Source organism: Trichosurus vulpecula, chromosome 3 (genome assembly GCF_011100635.1).
Source record: "Trichosurus vulpecula isolate mTriVul1 chromosome 3, mTriVul1.pri, whole genome shotgun sequence".
In the NCBI taxonomy this organism is placed as follows: Eukaryota; Metazoa; Chordata; class Mammalia; order Diprotodontia; family Phalangeridae; genus Trichosurus; species Trichosurus vulpecula.
Window position 1 is genome coordinate 128,228,588 of NC_050575.1, and position 20,635 is coordinate 128,249,222.

General features: G+C 41.1%; 1 protein-coding gene across 3 annotated transcripts in view; it reads left to right on the forward strand.

Moving 5' to 3' along the window:
- Positions 1 to 20,635, forward strand: part of NEK6 (NIMA related kinase 6) — a 125,652-nt gene that overhangs the window by 5,443 nt on the left and 99,574 nt on the right. Inside the window, exon 1 of one of the 3 annotated variants that reach the window (XM_036748990.1) lies at positions 980 to 1,025. The exons of 1 other annotated variant lie outside the window; for it this stretch is intronic. The gene's annotated coding sequence lies outside the window, so the exon portion shown is untranslated. Of the gene's footprint in view, positions 1 to 979; positions 1,026 to 8,348; positions 8,444 to 20,635 lie in introns of those variants that run through there. One more of the 3 variants, XM_036748989.1, reaches the window with a different exon arrangement.

Here is a 20,635-nt window from a genome sequence, read left to right on the forward strand (position 1 = left end):
AGGTGACCCCAGGCGAGTCACAATCTCTCTCTTTCTCAGTTAAACTTTGTATCTTCTCTTTCTCACCAGAGAGAGAACACTTAAAAAATACTTGTATTCTATCTCTAAGATGAGGTGATTGGATGAGATGGTTTTAAGCCCCTTCCCAGTCCTAAATGTTATGAACCTATGAGCTAGTGTCAGAGCTGGGACAAGAATCTAGGTCTTTTGGGTACCGGTCCTGGGCTCCTTCCACTACCCGGATATGTTTCCTTGTTTGTTCATATCTTAATTCATTGCTCTTGTGAGAAGTATGCTTTGCAATTTGTTCTTGAGCTTCTCTTAAAGTTTCTTTTGCTGTTAAGTGGAAAAGGTATTTCTCTCCCTCATAAGTATATTCTGCAAATTGACGAACATTTGCAAATTGCTTTGAGATACACTAATTTAAGGTGTGAAATAATAGATCTTGCAGGAAGGCACAGCCACATTTCTGGCGTTGATTGATTCTTCCCCGTCTGGCCTGTGATTTGGGGAGGTAAAAATAGTCCTTATTTTCATCTTTTATCTGTTATCCTGATGCCATCCTTAAAAAAGATGCACACACATGCCGCAGAACTCTCTTGGGCCATTATCCCTGGCGGTGTTAAAGGTTCCTTTCAGACCTGACCAGATTCTGTGTTCTAATGGTCCTTCTAACTTTGACATTCTGTGTTCTGAGGAAAACCGAAAGGGAGTTAAGCGATCTGGGTTCTAGTCCTAGCCCTGCTATTCAAATGTTCCCTTCTCTCTGGGTTTCAGTTTCCTTAGCTATAAGTTGAGGAGTTTGGACTATATTCCCTCCAAGACCATTTTATGTGTGGCATGTTATATCCTCACACTGTGTGTTCCAAGGTACCTTTCTGTGCAAATGTTCCATATTTTCCGTTCCAGTGTTCTGCGTTCTCAGGACCCTTGTGACTCTGAGATTCTGTGACTTTGTGGACTGAAAGCATTTCTGGAATGACTGCTGGCCTGCAAGGAGGCATCTGGGCACCATGCGTGTCTCTGTGAGTGTCTGTGCTTGGCTGGTGAGAAAGCTAAACTGTAGAGGAAAATTCACCTATACTCTTAGCACCTGGCTTCACTCTGTCATCTCACGAGAGCGATGAGATTTGTTCATGGAAAAAAATGTTAGTTTTAAGAAAAGAAAAGAAAACTAAAGGTAAATGACTTCAGCCTTTCCTGTCTGAATTTAGTGACGTAAACACAATCCTATGATTTGGCTAGGTCTGAATTAAGCAGCATTCTTGTGCCTGGCTGCCAGACACAGATTAGCAGGATTTACATGCTACAGTCAGTCATTAGGGTAATTTCCTGTGACATTAAATTTGGAAAAATGAACTTGGGGCATGATCTAGCAATTCGACATCTGTCTCTCTAATGGGGCTTCTGGTGTGAAAACAAACACACCCACCCACCTCATTCCAAGCTCCGAAGAAGTTGTCATGAGCTTTGCCTTCTTTTTCCACAAGCTCTGAGGTATAGCAGAAAACCTCGGACTAGGTCGAGAGATTTGGTTTTTAATTCTAGCTCTGCCACTATGAGCTGTGAAGCCTTTTGTAAGTCTTTGAACTATCATTATCATTGGTAGTAATTGTAAAATGGGGATAATCAGCAAATGCTTATTAAGCACCTACTGTGTGCCAGGCATTATGCTAGGTGCTGAGGATAAAAGGATATAAATGAAAATGACTCTGCTCTCAAAGAGCTCACATTTTGTTGAATTGCTATGTTGTCCTACAGGATAGTTGTAGCAATAATAATAATAATTCATGTTGCATTTAGGTAATGTTTTACATATATCATCTCATTTAGTCCTTACAGCAACCTTATGAGGATGAAATGAGACAGTAGAATGTAAATTTCTTGAAGGTAGGGACTATTTAGTTTTAGCCAGTGCCTGGCATGTGACAGAACATCATTAAATGCCTCTTGTTGCTTTCAGCTTGGAGAGGTTAGGTTAGAACAAGGATTCTTAACCTGGGGTCTGTGAATTTATTTTTGGAATGTTTTGATAACCGCATTTCAGCATTACTTTCCTTGGTAATCCTTTGTGTTTTATTTTATGCTTTTAAAGGCATTATTCCAAGAAGTCTTCACTATAGGCTTCATTAGACTGCCAGAGGGGTCCATGACACAAGAGAGGGTGAAGAATTCTTAGAATAAAGGGTGTGTGCTGTTCGGGAGGTCCAGCAAGGAAGGTGTAATACTTAAAGGCAGCTCAATATAGAAAGAAAAGAGATCTGGCTTTAGAACCAAAATGCTTGGCTTTGAATCTCTTCCCTGCCTTATGCTACCTGGGTGACTTTGGACAAGTGACAGAACCTCTCTGGGTCTTCGTTCCTTATTGGTGAGCCAGGGCACAGACTGTGTTTGAAAATGAGCTGGGTTTCTGAATCCATTGAGTGCTCGATTCCCTGTAACAGCAGCGGTGACGCACGGCTCCCTGTGGTGCGCCAAAGAGAAGAGCCGGAGGGCCTCTGAGTTGTCCCCTATCATCACTGCCTGCAACCGGCTTATCAGAAATGAATCGGGGGGCACTGGGGAGTAGCCTCGTCTGTTCACATCACACCAACGTGGAAATCAGCAGACGTGGCAGACCTAAGTTTGTGTATTTCCAATGCAGAGCCCACATCTAGTCATTCCTTGTATGTCTCGATAGGGGTGGTTGTTGTTTCCCAGTGAATCATAATATATTAAATCATTCTGTCCAGCTCTAACATTTTTTTGTTCTAACAACTTATGGTCTAAGGTCCTTTCCAGATAACTTTTTGTTAAAATTTTTGGATATTCTGTATTGTAAGGTTCTTTCCAGGTCTGATATTCTATTTTCTAAATTCTTTTGAGCTCTTAACATCCTATGCATTTATTAAAACTGTAAAGGAACTTTAGCTTTGTGTCCTAACGTTATGTTTTAAGGTCCTTCCATCCCTAACATTCTACATCCTAAATTCCTTTAAACTCAGTGTATGAATTTATCAGGACTATGATTTCACACTCAAGTAGAAATGAGGACCACTGAGCTGTGGGCTGCAGAGTGACTCAGTTTCAAAATGTAATGCTATCTATGTTTTATTGATTTTTATTTGTTTTGTTAAATATTTCCCCACTACATTTTAGTCTGATTCAGTCTGTTCTCAGGAGGCCTTGTGTTTGACAACTTGGATGTAAGGGACTTTAGAGATCATTTTGTACAATCTCCTAGTTTTACAGATTAGGAAATTGAGGCTCAGGGAAGGGCAGAGTCTGGACTTCAATCAAGATCTCCTGCTTCCCAGTCCTGTGGACTTTCTGATTGTTGGTTTCATCTTTAAAACTTAAACCAGGCTCTGTCTTACTTGAGGTGTGTGAAGGGTGACCAAGGGCATCTGCACTGAGGCCCCAAACTGGATCCAGATGCCACTAATTCTTCCTAAATTGCCTTCCCCAAAATAGAGAGGAACAAGACAGCAGCTGCTCGGTAAGAGGCAGAATGTAAATGTCTAGACACTCTCAAAGTCCCCACAGTGTCCTGGGTGGGGGAAAGTATAGAAATGAGTGACTTTGTTTTTGCCCCCTTTACTTCCTTTTAAAAAAAAAAAAGTGGGACTTTAAAATTTGAAGACGAGTGCTCTCAGAGAGAGTGGAGTCCCTGGGTATACAACTAACCTTAGTAACAGTACTTAATTCAGGAGGCAGATGTTTTGTTAATTATTTACACAGTGTTTGCTGTAGTTCACTGCTCCTTGAAGAGTCTGGCATAATCAGAGGTTGGGACCTGTGAGCAGCTGTCTGTCACAGATGGGGGGTTCAGGGGAAGGGGGGGCAGCACGACTAGGTGAGAAGTCCTCTTGTCTCCTTTCCAAAGCTTCCTCTGGTTCAAAACTGGCAGAAATCATCTCAAAGACCTTCTTTCACAGAAATACTATATTCACAGTGGGCATGAAGAGTGCAGTTCTGTTAATAATTCAGTTCAGTTCAGTCATTTACTAAGTATCTATTATGTGCAGACCACTCTGCTAGATGACTGATAGGACATGGTCCCTGTCCTCATGGAGTTTACAAGTAGGGGGATGTTGACACAAATTCAGATTATGGAAATACATACTCTGTGCATTAGAGATAAGCAGTGATTTGTGAACTTTTTAACTTGGGGATGGGAAATCAGGAAGACTTCATGGAAGAGGTAACAGTTGAGAATTAATGGGGACACACAAGTATCAGAGATGAAGAAGATAGCCACTGCAGGGAGAAAAACTGTCAGAGCAGGAAGCTATTTTAGAACATAGAATATTAGAACACAGGACTATCCTTATGTACCCAGGAACAATCAGACATCCATGTACAAATACTCATATAAAGGACATTCATTTATTCATAAAATTTTAGTTTCTTAAGGGCACATGCTGTTTCATTTTTGTTTTTGTATTACCAATGCCTAGCATAGTGCCTAGCACATGATGGGCACTTAATAAATTTCATTGAGTCATACCATATATACATACAAGACCTTCGATTTCATTGTTGGTAAACAAGATGTGTTCCACTCGTGTATTTGGGTAGCTTTGTAATCTGTACATCCACTGGGGGATACACAGAATGTGTCCGAAGCTGAATTTGAACTCAGGTTTTCCTGAATCCAAGGCTAGCCCTCTATCCACTAAGTCATATTATCCCATCTGTGTGTATGTATATACATAGTCATAGTGTATATCTGTATCTATATATGTATGTGTATGATTGCAGTATGTGTATATGTACATATTATCTGTAAGCTTATGCTCAGAGGAAGCAAATCTTGGGTGAGTGAAGGGGAAGCAAAGCGAGCTTAGCAGCCCTTGTTGAGGAAATTCTCTTTACTAATGGTGTCAAAATCAAAAAGAAATAGGAGCCACTAATCAGTACATAAGGATCCTTGTGGACTGCATATTGGCATAGTTTTAAGAAGTAATATTATCTATGTTTCATTGTATTTTTTGTATTGTGTTTCATAGTTACATTTTAATCTGGTTTGGAGTCTAGGGGAATGTTGGGGGCCCCATCAGGCTGTGTGTTTGACATGTTGGCTCTTCACCATTCCACTAGATTCTTTGATTTAGAAATGTCCTGCTTCAGGCTGTCACAAAAGATTACAGTTTGTTTGAAGTTTCCGTGAGATATATCCTGGTCTTAGGCCTATAGAGAGTCATTGGCAATCACTGTGTCATGTTGTTTTTAAGTTTGGTGGGACATTGACCTTATCAGGTGGGATAGAAGCCACGTGGGAGAGTAGAAAGTTCTTTACTAGATTTCAGGGATCCAGATCCTAATTCTGGCTCTGCTTCTTACTTATTTTGTGCTGTTGGCAAGTCACTTAACCTTCATTCTCCATCTATAAAATGAGGTTGTTGAACTAGATAGTCTCTAGGGTCCCTTAAGAACTAACATTCTATGTTCTCATATTAGCACCTATTTAGCAAGAAATTAGGCAGCTACGTGGCTCGGTGGATAGAGTGCTGGGCCTGGAATAAGGAAGACTTATCTTCCTAAGTTCAAATCAGGCCTCCGACATTTAATAGCAATATGACCCTGGGCAAGTCACATAAACCGGTTTATCTCTGTTTCTTCATCTACAAAATGAACTGGAGAAGGAAATGGCGAATCAGGAAAACCCCAAATGGGGTCAGAAAGAGTCAGACTTGAAACCAAATATAGAACAAGAAAAGCAAGAATAGGATAAGATAGAGATCGGACCTGTGATTTCATTGACACAGGGAACTTGCAGATAAGAAGATTCCCTGTACCAGTGTAGGTCAGAACCTTCTCTGCAGTTTACAGTCTAACACTGAGAAGTTAAGTGGCTTGCTTAGCTTCACCTAGGCAATATATGTTAGAGGTGAAACTTGAACCCAGGTCTTCCTGGCTCCAAGGCCAGTTCTCTATCCATTATACCATGATACCTCTTAGCATGAATAATGTTCTTAACAAGAATAATCAGTGAGAATAGGAAGCTACCGGGTAGTAACTGATTTTCCAGTACCCCAGTCCCCACACCTTTAAGGCCTAGGTGAATTTCTTTCAGCTCTTTCCTTACAGTGACAGCCTCCCCAGAGATGAATTCCATAAGGTTGATTGGAGGATGCCTTTGGTACCCCTTGCTTCTAGCCCCTAGATTGCTAGATACAGCTCTGCTCATGGTCTGTGCCCAGAGGTTCTGTTCTGCTTTCATCTTCTGTGGTCAGAGATACTTTTCCTTTAATGTCCTGTGTTCTAAGGTCCCTCCCACTCTAACATGTTTTCTCTTTAGAAACTTCTAACTCCCTTCCTACTGTCAACTAAAAGAAAGTTGACTAGAACAGGTAACTGAATCTGGAAATCTATACAATGACAGCTTCACTTTCACACTTTGGGGGAACTCAAATCAGCCCTTTGCCCTATAGAGGGTCAGCATTTTGCAACAGAACGTGAGACCACTAAATGAAAAAGAAGCTGTTGTATAGAAGCACTATAATGGTACGTTCTAATAATCAGATGACATCTGGCTGAAATATTTATGAACTAATGTTACGTGACAGTGGGGGGAGAGATCTATGAAGTCATTATGATGTGTGCTCAGAAGAATTGAGTGAATTTGTCAGATCATGTCTGATAACAGGATTCCTTATCTAAGATTAAAATCAGTAATTGCTCTTGCACAGCCATCTTCTCCACAGCACCATAGTTGCACATGAAGACATTGTCTAGAGCAGTGGGGTCAAACTCAGCTAGAAATGCATTTCTCCCCACAGGCTGCATGTTGACTTAGAAAACCACAAATGAATATTATCTATTTTTTATTGTGTTTTTCTTTGTTTGGTTCAGTATTTCCCAGTCACTTCTTAATTTGGTCCTGCCGTTTGACCCTCTTGTCTAGAGGATCGTAGAATGATAAGCTACACCATGAATTAGGAAACCATACCGAATCTTTTCTTCCTCATTTCCATTTCCTCCTTTTCTTTCTAATAAATGAGCTCTCCACTGCATGAAGGCATCTTGAGAATATAATCTACTGGATAGAAGGAGAGCCTCAATTTCTTCATCTGTAAAATGGAAATAGTAATACTTACATTTTCCATACTTTACTCTTCTTCATGCACACTTCATAGCCTCAGGGACTTATCTGCTGTTCCTGAGCTTTTGTACTGCCTTTCTCCTAGGACTAGAATACTGGGCTACCTCACCTCTGCCTCTTAGTTTCCCTACTATGAATTCATGGAGGGTAGGGACCCTGTTTTTAACTTTCTATACATTCCCATTAGGGCAGCTAGGTAGCACAGTGGCTAGAGTGCTGGGCCTGAAGTCAGGAAGATCTGAGTTCAAATCCAGCCTTAGATACTTTCTAGTCATGTGACACTGGGCAAGTCACTTAACCCTGCTTGCCTCAGTTTCCTCATCTGTAAAATGAGCTAAAGAAGGAAATGGCAAACCACTTCAGTATCTTTGCCAAGAAAACCCCAAATGGAGAGTTGGGACACAACCAAAACGACTCAGTAACAACAAGCATTCCCATTGCTTAATATAGTGTCTGGTAAACACTTACTAGATGTTTGTTAACTGACTGTCTCCCAAAGCTGTTGTGAAGAAAGTGCTTTGTAAACTCTAAATCTCTCTAGCTATTGTAGCATTATTATCATTATGATTCCAAGCTTCAGAAGCATTTTGTTCTGCTTGATCTCCTTTTGAAAACATTCAGACTATCTTCCCATCTACTTGGTATATATCTTGCAGGTAGCTACTTATTTATGTGATATCTCTCATACTCATGAGAGCAGGCAATTTTTTTGTGTATCTTCATATCCCTAGTGCTTAGCACAGTGCCCAACAAATAGTAAGCACTTAATAAATGCTTGTTAACTCATAACACATGCCAAAGGTGCATCATATCTGGCTGGAAAATTGGATGGAAATGATAGCTGTGATGAGGAGAGAAAAGTCTGGGATGTGGTGGGCAGGTGAGTGATGCCTGCTAACTGCCTTCTCTCTGTCCTGCCAGTCTCAGGATATTTTCCCTTGACATCACTTCTGGATAGCAGTTGGCGTTCCTGACTCTGGGCAGACTATGGATGTGTGGTAGTTTTTCTCTCTTCCCTTCCCTATTCTCACAGTCCTTGCCTCAAAGAATGCTTCCCTGAGTTTGATTCCTTCAACTCTTTAGAAAAAAGAGACTGCATTGGAAATCATATCCATTTGGCTCCATGCTTTCTTAAATTACAAGGGTCAAAGACCACATAATCAGGTCAGTGACCCTCTCAGGATGAATGCCAAACAGGTGGCAGGGGAACTTTGGACTTCACCAGCATATTGACACCCTCTGAGTCCTTAAGCCCGAAACTTAGAGAGATCCTGGAGAATCACCAGAGAACAGGAGTTTGATGGTCTGGAAAAGCCTCAGAATAATGTTGGAGGAAATGCTAAGTTTCAGCTACAGGTTAGTGAAAATAATGATGTAATTTTTTTTCCTCATCCAGTTTCATATATATTCTAAAATCTATCCACAGCCCACTTGGGGTTTCACAGACCCCAGATTAAGACCCCCCACCATAGAATGTTAGAGCTGGGAGAGGCCTTAGGATAGAGAATGTCAGAGCACACAGTAGTAGAACTGGAAGGGACCTCAGAAATCATCTAGTTAAATCCCCTCATTTATAAGCAGAGAAAATGAGGCCCAATGAGGAGAAATGACTTGCCCAAGATTACTCAGGGGGCCAGTGGCTAGAACATGGGTTTCCTCATTCCTAGGCAAGCCTTGCTTCAACTAGATGCATCTCTAGGGGACAGCTTGCACTGTTACAGGGGATAGGACGTCTGTCACACATGTCTCATTTGTGAAATGGAGCCTTTCAATCGATGACAAGAAAAACGGATGTAGAATAGTTGGGATGATTCTGTCTGGCTGCCTGACCTGTCTGCTTGCTCATCTCTGCTGGGAGGGGACACATCAGGGATGGGAACAGAAGCTGCCTTGTTCCTGGCAAAGGCTCCAGTGTTTTCCCCTCTCCAGCTACTGAGCTCAGCCAAGTGTCTTCCTAGTTCTGAGAGAGAGAAGGAGATGGAGAGAGGATGGGGGAGGGGGGACGGGGTAGGTGGGGGGACAGAGAGAGAGAGAGGAGAAAAAAGAGGAGAGGAAAGGGAGACTAAGAAAAATGGGGGAAGAGAAAAATTGAGAGAAAGAGACAGAGAGAGAGATGGAGACGGGGGGGGGGGGGAGAGAGAGAAGAGAAAGGCACCTCCTTAATCACTTGGAGCTTAGATAAAAGTCTGTCTTCTGGAGGACTCAGAGCCTGCTGAGTGTGTGCAGGAGCTCAGCTGCACCTATCAATTTGTCCTCCTTGCTTGTCAAGTAAAAGTGAACCCCGGACTTGAGACCAGCTATTGATACAGGCATAGCAAAATAAAAATGACTCACATTTTTGTAATCCATTAATGTTGACACAGCCCTTTACTTAGAACATTCTGTGAGGTGGGTAGTTCCATTTTACATTTGATAGTAAAACTGGGGCTTAGAGAGGTTAGGCTCAGAGAGTATGGCCCAGGATTTACACACAAGTCTTCTGATTTCATGATAGATGATACCAAGGACCTGCTAATAGCATGAATCGGTGGGATCCAGAGTGCAGAGCACAGGCTTATAGACTATACTCTTTGATGTGACAATTCAAGACTAAATATTAATTCAACAAATATTTATTAAACTACTACTATGTAAAAAGCCTACAGAGAGTTCTGGTCTAGGAATAAAAAGACCGGAGACCCAGTCCTGACATTTCTTCATTTTGTGATCTTGTTACAAGTCACTTAACTCCTGAGCAGCACTTTTTTCCTCTGTAAAATGAGATGGTCATACTGGCTTGTACTGGCTTGTACTGGGTAAGATCTCTTACAGCTCTAATGTATCATGTATATTTTAGAGAATAGGGTTTGAACTCTGGCTCTAATATTTAATAGTTGTATTACATTGAGCGAATCATCTCACTTTTCTGAGCCTCTGTTCACAGTATCTTTCTAGTTGGTCTCCATGTCTCATGTCTCACCCTACTCTAATCCATTCTCAGCTACCAAAGTAATTTTTCTAGAGCACAGATCTGACCATGTCACCTCCCCACTCAGTAAACTCCAGGGGCTCCCTATTATCTCCAAAATCAAACACAAGATCCTCTGTTTGGCTGTTAAAACTTGTGACAACCTAGTCTCTTCCTATCCTTCAATCTTTTTTATATTTTATTCCCCTCCATGCACTATACAATCCAGATACATTGGCTTACTTGCTATTCCTCAAATGTGAGGAATATCTCCCATCTCCATTCTTTCCATACCCAGAATGTTCTCCCTCCTTGTCAGTGCCTCCTGGCTTCTTTCAAGATGGCTAGCTAATGCCTTCAGAGATTATCTTCTCTCTGCCCTGCTTATATGCTAATATGTACCTAGTTTTTTACATGTTACCTCTCACTAGACTGTAAGCTTCTAGAGGGCAGGACCTTTCTTTGTATCCTCCTTACTTAGTATAGTGTCTAAAATATAGTAGGTGTTTAATAAATGTTTGTTGAGTAATTAAAATGAGGATATTAATATTTGTGCCACTTCTTTCACAGGTATCTTGTGAAGTAGTACGTGAACAATAAAGTACTATAGAAATGTGAGTAGCTATTATTATTAGACACAGTTCTTGCCATTAGATGTTTATAATCCAATAGAGGAGGCAGAATGTGTATAATACAAATTAGAATGTGATTAAGTTCATAAGAGAGAGAGAACTCTTTGGATTGATTAGAAGAGGAGAGACCTCTTTTGAGAGCAGTACTTAGGAGAGACTTCATGGTGGAGATTGGATCTGAGCTGGGCCTTGAATGAAGGAAAACATGAGATTGGGCAAGAAGGTGTTTTGTATGTTGGTGGCGGGACACAATATAAGCAGAGGCCAAGATTTGATGTTTCTGGATTCCCACTCCAACAACGTGCTATTCGAGTACATTTCGTGAGTCTCTTCATCTTTATGGTATTTAGAGGGTAATTTTTAACTCTGACTAAGCACCTTTCTTCCTTCAAACATCAATCATTCACTTTATAACATCCTGTTAGTTGTGTAAGGGCTTGGCTCCAGTGAAAGGGCATAGATTCTTAATGAAATCAAGAGAATTATTTCTAACCACAATCATTGGGGAATTTCTCTTAGTATCTGTTAAGATTTACTGAGGGACTTTTTGGTATTCCCTGTAATAAGAAAGTGAATTTTTAAAAGTCATTCAGTTTATGTATTATTTAAAGCAAGGAGTTAGGAGTGTTGTTGGCACTTGGATTCAGACCTAGGGATTTTGCCGTCCAAGTACAGGGCTGTCTAGCCTGTTCTAGGCACAAACTGTTAGGACATATAATTCCATAGCTGGGAGGATGTCAGAACATAGAATGCTAGACTATAGGGCACAGAATGGCACACCCAGGAGAGACCTTGTAGCATAGAATGTTAGCACTGGAGGGAGTCTTAGAACACTAGAACTGAATGTTGGAGATTGTCTAGGCCAGTGCTCCATATTTGATAGAAGAAGAAACTGAAGCTCAGAGAAGATGAGTTAACTTGCTTTAGGTCACAGTATAGTCTCAATTAGTGACTGACTTGAAGTCTGGTGCTCTTTTTTACTGCATCATGTTTGAGCTGTGCAGTGGATTTTCTGAGAAATGTTGTTAATATTTGGTACCTGAATTTTAGGGCAGAAAAAAGTGGCTTTCAGATGTCTTACAGAAACTTTATCCTCTTTAAATTGATGATCTGTGTTTGGTGTTTGTCTTTGTGATTGGGGCAGGAGAAACTGAGTCAGAAAAGGTTATTTTTAAAAGTCCCCAAGAGGCCTCATGGCCATCTGTGAGAACGATAAGATTTTTTATCATGTCTGGAAAAGGCTTTTTTTTTTAAAGCACTTTCCTGTCCAGCAGCTGGTAAACAATACTTTAAAAAAAGAAGGAAACGTTCTGTATTCACAAATGGTTATAAAGCGCTTAAATACATCTATTAAAATCAGGAGTCATGAAGGCTAAATGCTGCAGCACAGAGCTGTGTATCTGTCGCTCTCTGCAATGGGGAAGCCTAATCTTTGGGGCTTTCTCACCCTTTTATGCTTTTCCTGTTGTATATTTGTAAAATGAAGCTTCTGCTGGCAAAAGCAGGTTTTAGCAACTGCGACGGCTCTTTGAGGATCTAATAAGGCCCCCAAGGAGCCTGTGTTCTAGTTATGCTTTTCTTCCCCCCCAGAGGGAAACTGTGATATTCCTTCTCCTGTAGAAAAAGCCGCTTTCCTAACACTTTGGGCTGAGCGCACCATAGATCTTGCGTCCTATTAACGGAATTACAGCCATAACTTCTGGAAGACAAAATTAGCCCTTTGGAATTGTTGGTGGGAGGGGAACAGGAGAAGCTGTCATGCCATTTTGTCTCTGGAAGGGAAAACTTTTTTTTTAAATTGATTACTTAAACCTTAAGGAGTGTGGGCGCACAGATCAAAGAAGAAAAATAGCGGAGTTGAAGGCTGAGCAGACAGCTTGGATTACCCTGCTCTGGCCTCCAAGATACTGGCATCTGGACACCTTTTCAGCACAGTGCAGGGTGAAGAGCACTGTGTCTGGCCTTAGGGTCATAGCCCTTAGGACCATAGTGCTAGAGCTGAAAGGGACCTCAGAGGCCATCAGATCCAAACCTTTCACTATATGGTAGACGGAACTGAGGCCCAAGGAAATTAGGTGACTTGCCTAAAGTCATCCAGATGGTTATCTTCAAGAAATTGGGGTTGGAGTCCCATTTCTGCCCCTTCTTTGTTTGCAACCTTGGACAAGTCCCATCACCTGCTAGCCTAAATTCTTCATGTATAAAATGAGGGAAATAATATTTGCATTATTTACTTTACTGGGTCCTTGTCATCTTTGCCTAGAAAGAATTTTAGAGATCATCCGTTGCAATGCACCCATTTTATAGAGAAGGAAACAGAGACTTGCACACGTGGTAGAGCCAGTATTCAAACTTGAGTGTTCTGACTTCTAATCCTATGAACTTTCCACCAGAGCACTCTGGCGCTGGTCAGAATGGTGTTTGTAAATCATAAAGTTGTTCATGGTTGTTCCCTTGTTTCGGTTGTGTCCATCTCTTCTTGACTCAGTTTGGGGTTTTCTTGGCAGAGATAGCTCATTCTACAGATGAGGAAACTGAGGCAAATGGGTCACACAGCTAGTAAGTGTCTGAGGTCACATTTTAACTTAGGTCTTCTGGACTCCAGACCCGGCCCTCTATCCGCTGCTCTCAGACTATAGAGTGCTACACTGTCAACGTGAGCTGCTTTTTCCTTCCTTAGATAGTTAATGAGTATCCACCATTTTCAAGGCTCTATACCAGGTGCCATTGGGTCCTCCCAAGTGAGGTAGTCAATGGAGGGAGTCCTGGTTTGGAGGTCAGAAGACCTGGGTCAACAACTCTGTGAAGAAAATAATGCAAATGCAAATTCTCATGGTATTAATGAGAAAACCAGAACTGACACTGCCACCAAATCCTGCTTGGACTAATACTATATTTTAATTGTTGGCCTCCCTGCTTCAAGGTTATCCTGGCTTTAGTCCACCATTCATTCAGCTATCAAAGTGATCTTCCTAAAGCCGTGTCGTACCACGTCACCTTTTTGTTCAGTAAACTTCAGGAGTTCCATCTAACATTTAGGATCAAATATAAATATATATATATGTATATAAAATATGAAAAATAAAAAATATAAAAATATAAAGTCCTTCATGCTTCAGCCCTTTCCTGCCTTTCCAGTCTTTTTACACCTCTCTATGATCCACTGGCCCTGGTTTCCTTGCTGCTCTTCCCACAAGACCCTCTATCTCTCTTTGCTGTTTCCGTATCTGACCCCCATGCCTGGAATTCCCATTCCCTGGCTTCCTGAGTTTTCTTCAAATCTCAGCTAAAATCCTACCTTTCACAAGAAGCATTTCTGGGTCCCCCTTAATGTTTGTGCCTTCCCTATGAGATTATCTCCAGTTTATCCTGCTTAAAATCTTGTTTGTATGTAGTTGTTTACATGTGGTCTCCCCCGTTAGACTGTGAGCTCCTTAAAAGCGGGGACCGTCGTTTTTGTTTTGTATCCCCCATGGTTAGTACGGTGCCCACATAGTACTTGCTTTATTGACGGTGTTGTCATTTTTTTTTCCTGTAAAGGAATAGGAATAATAGCTCTTGATTCAAGAACCCTTTAAGGTTTACAACAAAGAGTGCTGTGTTGTCAGAACAGTCATTTGAAGCAGATAGTGCAAAGTATTATTATCCCTATTTTAATAATGAGGAAACTGAGGCTCAGAAGCATGGAGTAAATTTGCCCAAAGTCATTAGGCCAAGTGCCAGAAATGGGGCTCAAACCTAGATTTCCTGCCTCCCAGTTCAAGGCTCTACCCACTTCCCTGAAGGCACATACTTTGCAACGTGTCAGGAGTGACATCAGAATAAATTAGAAGATATGTAAAGCTCTTGAAGCTTTTCTTAGGGGTGAGAAGTACTCTCTGTGTTATTTTTCCTAATTCTGGATTTCTCAGTGCATTTCTTTTTTTTTTTTAGTCAAAGAAACTAGTTTGAGTTCTGGGATAACAGGGTAAAGATAATGGGGAAGGGTGAACAGGGGCCTGCCTCCCATTCAAGTTTTCTGCTACAGAATACATCTATTTTCAGAAGACTTAAAGGCTGTCTCATTAATCTCCCAGAACTTCTATTCCAACTTACTTTCACTTTGCTGATTTTTAGTTTTTAATTTTTGGTCTGAAAATTTCAAGATTAACTAGCAGAGTCTCTGAGCTATGTATTTCATAGAATAATAGATTCTAGATTCAGAGGAAACCTTAGAATCTAGAACATAGGAAAGTTGGAAGGAGCCTAGAATATGGAATAGTAATAGTTAGAAAGGGACTCTAGCATTTAGAATGTAGAACATTAGTTTACTAATCCCTCCATATTGGTAATGAGTTTTTTCTTCTTATGGCCAGTGTTATGTTGTATTGTATATTTTAGTTATCCGAGTGTGTGTCTTATCCTCGCTATCCTGAGCTGCATGAGAGCAGGGACTACATCTAAACTTTGTCTCTCTCTAGTAGGTAGCATCGAATCTGATCTGGACACTGATGCTTAGTACTATTTGAATGAAGGGATGATTTGGAAGGCTACCTAGAAAACATCTGACACTTTTTCATTTTACAGAGGTGAAAACTGAGGCATAGAGAGGTTAAATCACTGGTCCAAGGTCAAAGTCATAGAAAGAGTTAGTGCCCGAGCTGCTGCCAGAACCTGGGTCTTCTATCTCCACGTCTAGCTTTCTGTTCACCACAGCATAGTAGAGCAAATATAAATGACTAAAGTGCATTCTTTGAGCCATTACTTGCTCATAAGGGATCAGAAGGCATCCCAAGAATGGGAGTGTTAGCGTACAATTGGCACTGTAGTTTATTTCTAAACTCCTAGGGCTGAAAATATGATAGCTCTTTTTCCCAGCATATAGAGTGTCTCATGAAAAAGGATTAGTCATATTTGATTACATGAAAAAAATTTTTCATGCTCATCATAACATCAATTCTCACGTTGTGCTTGACTGGCCTCATGGTTTCCCCATGCTCCATTAGTTATCCTTAGGGCAAAAATTAAATGTTTTTACACAAGCGAAAAATATCTGCTTCCGTTTGGCTAAGAGGTGCAGGATCCAGATGTTCTCGAACGTTCCTCTTGCAGCCCCAGCATCTGGCTGCTTTACAAGTTTTGTAGGGAGGTTTTATGAGGCAGCTTTGAAGTAAGTTGTGGCCTCCAATCACATGATGGCTAAAGTTGCATAATTTTGGAACTTGATTTTATTTTTTACAAGAAATATAAGTATAGCTTGAAGAGGCAGCCCAGTTCAGGGGGAAAAGCGATGGACTGGGAGTTAGGAGGCCTAGATTCCAGGCCCATCTCTGCCACTAATTTGCTGTGGAATCTTTGGGTGAGTCACTTTCCTATTCTGGGCCTCAGTTTCACCATCGGTAAAATGGAGATGATGCTACAAATGCTATCTACCTTCTAGGAAGGTTGCGAAGATCAAATGATATGATGTATAGAAATGCTTTGTAATACCTTGTCTGATCCTCAGCCTTCTCATCTTCAAAAGGAAGCAGTGCATGTGACCTAATATTCCTCTACCAGGCTTCTCTTTTTAAAAAAAGTTATGTTTTATTTATCTTATTTATCTTTTATTTATCTTTGTTTATCTTATTTATTTATCTTGACTTTTTGAAATTTTGAGTTCCAATTTCTTTCCCTTCCTCCAGGCCCTTCCCCCACCCATTGGGAAGGCAAGCAAGGTGAAATCATTTATACATGTGAACTCATGCAAAACATATTTCCATCTTAGTCATGTTGCCAAAAAAACAAAAGGAACTAAACCCCAAAACCAAGGAACATGAAATAAGTGAAAAAGGCCACTGGCCTTTTTCAGCGCCTCCTCATCGTATGGAGTGTTTTGTCTGCCTTCCTAAATAGTCATATAATATATATATATATATATATATATATATATATATATATATATATATATATATACTTATGTGTTTATATCTTGTATCTCTTCAGTAGAATGTAAGCTTCTTGAAGGCAAGGACTTCTTTTTTGCTTTTTTTTTGCTTGCTTTTGTACCTTCCTGCTTATGTTAGGCACCTAATAAATGCTTATTGGATTAGAGGTGATCTGGGGTTCTCACAGAGTATGCAGTTTAGTTGAAGCTCTGCTAAGTCCTGTGAAGCTGGAAAGGCTTCATGTTGTGGGCCCAGCAATGGATTGTGTTTGTCATCTGGAGATCAGACTGGCCACGTGGGGAAATGCTCACCACCAGAAGGTTGTCCACGAGCTAATGTTGTTTTGATCATAGCAACTCATAAATTTATCAGTTAAGGTGTGGAGAGGCTGTGATCTACCTCAATGGAGAAAAGCACCCACGGTGATGAAATCAAGGATTATTTAAAAACTGGAAGTCTCAGAATTAGTGCCTGGGAGGTTTGGAAGGGGATAAGGAACATCATCAGGGAAGGAAAAGGAGAGTCTAGCTGTGTCCCTAGGAGGCAGAAAATCCCAACTTCTCACTCTGCCTATGAAAGCTATCCCTAGTGCACCTGTGGGTACATTAATCAACATGCCGCATGAGTCACCTCTTCCTGAACTATGGCTTATACCATTAGCTCTTCACAGAGAAAGGTGCTGAGAAGAACTGAGTGTTTGTAAAGCTGTTGAGGAGGGAGAGGAACCACTTGTCCACCTGTTACTCTTTTCATCATCTGGTTGTTGGTACGGTTCAGTTCAAGAAGTGTTTGTTAATTTGGGAACTGCTTAAGTTAACGGATATATGTATATATTGACATATATGAATAAAAGCACAGTTCTTGGGGACAGTCTAGTAGGGGACTGTGAGCCATACACCAGTACTGCATGGTAGCATGGAAAACCCATTGGCCTGGGAGCTGAAGAACTGGGTTTCTAACCTTGGTTTCCTTTCTAGGCTTAGGTTCCTTATCTCTTAAGTAAGGGTGTTGGACCTCTGAGAGCTCCCTTCTGTCTTAAAGAGTCTGTGATTCTAACATTCTAGTGCTAACATTCTATGAGTTAGAGTCCTTTCCAACTGTAACATTCCATGCCCCATGTTCTTATGTTCAGTGTTTCAAGGGCTTTTTCACTTCCAACATTCTGACTTTCTTGTGTGAGAGGGATACAGAGTGCTATGTAGTAGAGGTCCATGAAGGGATCAGGAAAGGCTTTGTGGAGGAAGTAGCATCAAGGCTGGATTCCAAAGAATGATAGAGATTGGGGCATCCTAACTGTACGAACAGACCAGCATCCACAATAGTATGAATACAGATCCTACTTTTGATGCCCAAGCAATGATCTTCAGGGCTGGGAAAAGCATCTTTGATTAAAGATGAGATAGATGCCCTTTAAGCTGAAGTATGGGGATGGGGGGGGGGAAGAATTCCAAGTAGAAGAGGAAGTTCTTTATTGATATTATTCAAATATTGGCACATCCTGCTTGCTCAATTGTCTCTGGGGAGACTGGAACAGCTTTAAGGGTATTGACTTACCCAGGTCTTTTTGCTCCCAGGTATAGAGCAGTGAATCTCACAGGGTCACTATTTGTTTAATGATTATGTAGTGTTGACATAAAAATGTGAAAAGAAAACTCTGGGGAACTGGGCTCCTTTTAGTCCAACATTTGCAGTTAATGGGTTTTGGTGTCTGGCAGAAGTGGGGCAAGGACTGGGCATCTCCCCAGATCTGTTTTAACTCCTACAAAGGGTTTGACTGAGCTCCATCCACATTTGCTTTCTTTTTGTTTTCAGTGTTTCTTTTTCATTATAAATTTGGCAGTTATCACAAACACAACCATTTCAATATACAAAAAGAGAGAATTGTATAAGAAACTGATCTTTTGTCATAGACAAGTATTTTGTTTTGAAAATAAATTACACTTGTGCTGTAAGAAGGAATGTGTGTGAGTGAGTTCAGGGCAAGGTTTTTGAGGGACCTTTATCTTTTAAGAGAGAAGTTGTTATCTTCTCCATTTGGAGCTTTGGTCTTTTTCTCAGGGAGGGCATTAGAGCTCTCTTGGCTTCATGTACTGAAAGTGGCAACCACCTACCCTACTGTAAGGCTGGCAGCAGGTATTTGAGTATGTGTGATTTCAAAGACTAGTGGGACTCAAAGGGAAAGCAGCCACAGAGAAAGCAGAGAAGCAGAAAATGAGGCATTAGAGATATAGGGCAAAGATGGGGAGCAGAGAGAGGCAGAAAGGGAAGCAGAAGGGAGGACGGAAACAGAGACCAAGAGAGAAATGGGCACAGACAGCAGCAAAAAAGGGGAAAAAAGAAAAAGGAGGCCAGAGAAATAAAGAGAAATAGAGAAGGGTTGGGGGAAGGGGAGCTGAAGAGGGAGAAACAGGAATGGGGGCAATTGAGAGAGGTAGGGTGTGGGGATGGGGAACAAGGAGCAAGACAGGAGAGGGAAGGGGATGATGCAGCTCCCTGCAAGGGCCTGGGGCGAAAAGAGAACCCAGCACTAAATGCTGAAGTACTAAAGTTCCATTATGAATTTGACTTTGGAAAAATAAATCCAAGAGGTGGGAGCAGGATCATATTTCATAAGGAATTTGACTATTGAGAACCTGGACTTTTAAGAAACCCAGTGAATACCTGAGGCGTTTTTGCCTATTGTTCATGTCCTGGGGAGAAGCTTTGCCTGAGCAAAATGCATAAACCTTTTTGTGAAGAGGCCTGATGAAGCACTCGAGTTTGTCCTAACTCCTACACCTTCTACCTCTGTGACTCTGAGTAAGTTAGCTGCCCTCTGTGCCTCATCTGCAACATGGGGTTGCAAGGCATGTTTTAAAGTACTGTAGAAACATAATTGGCTTTATTGTTACTATTAGTTTCTCTTTGATTACAGCCCTGGAGGCCTCCATGAAGCTCAAAAAAGTCTAAAAATGGAGCCTGAAATGTTTGATCAGTGGCCTAATTGTCCAGTGATTCCCATAGGGGCTCCCAAGAATGAAGACTGTGATCATGAGAATCATGAATGGTTATCACCCTTTCCTAGTGCCTGATTGTGGCATGGCGGTGATAAGGTTTCTACATTATCAGCAGAGGGGGCAGCAGAAGAGCCATTGAACTTGGAGTTAGGAGATCTAGTTTTGAGTTCCCACTCTGTGATAAATAGCCTTGTGACCCTGAATGATCTCCTCAAGCGTTTGCTTCCCCATTTGTCTAGTGGGGGAATAATCATTCTTTCACTTCTTACCTTGCAAGAAGACTTGGTAGACTTAAAGCATGTGGAAATGAGAGTTTCTGCAATGACAGATGCTACCAGACTAGACAGGATTTGATTGTGGGCTCTATCCGTCACCCAAGGATCCGTTTCACTAATGGCAGAAATGCTTATCACCCAAAGGTCTGTTAGGAGGAGATGAATTTTTTTCAGTCACATAATTTTCTGAGGAATATGTTAGGGTTCAGGGGCTATTGCAGACTGCTTTGATAAAGACAACAGTACCCTCACCAAGGGCATTGTATGGATCTTTTGAAGTAAGGTGAGCACTTCACAGTTATAGAGAAGGTGCTTTACATTCATTTTTTTTCACTTAAACTTCATCTCAAACCTGTGAGATTGGAAAGGAAAAAAGTATTGTCCCGATTTTATAAATGATGAAACTGAGGCTCAGACTAGTGAAATGACTTGCCCAAGGTCTTATAGGATCTACGTGATTTGAAAGATGAGAGGGACTCAGAGGGAGAACGGGGTTATCGGGGCAAAGGTGGGATGTGAGCCATTGTCATCTTACTCTACTGAACCTCCATTTCCTTTTCTGTGAAATAAGAATGTTACTTTCCACAGCACTATGCCCCTCCAAGGATTTGTCCAATCGATCCAAGTATGTCTTTTGGTTTTTTGTTTGTTTTTTTAAAGATAACTTTGGGGCAGGCAGGAAGACCAGAGCAGCCAGTAAGGCAATCTCAATTGGAGATGGTCTTTTCCCTTTCAACACTAATATGTCCAAAGAACAGACAACCCCAGGTGTTTCCAGACCTTGCCTTCTCC